Raw genomic sequence first — 208 nt, 5'->3', positions numbered from 1 at the left:
GCTGCTGCTGCTGCTGCTGCTGCTGCTGCTGCTCCTATTGCTGCTGCTGTCGCTGCCGTTTGTGCTGCTGCTGCTGCTGCTGCTGCTGCTGTCGGTTTTGCTCCTGGTGCTGCGGTGCTAATCTCACCGTCTTTGCTGCTGGTTTTGTTTTGGCCCCTCTGCTGCTGCACCTGCTGCTTTTGCCGATGCACCCGCAGCTTGTGCTGCT

This window comes from Eimeria tenella, genomic scaffold, assembly GCF_000499545.2.
Source record: "Eimeria tenella Houghton genomic scaffold, Eth_scaff1867, whole genome shotgun sequence".
Lineage (NCBI taxonomy): Eukaryota > Apicomplexa > Conoidasida > Eucoccidiorida > Eimeriidae > Eimeria > Eimeria tenella.
This window is presented reverse-complemented; position numbering follows the sequence as displayed.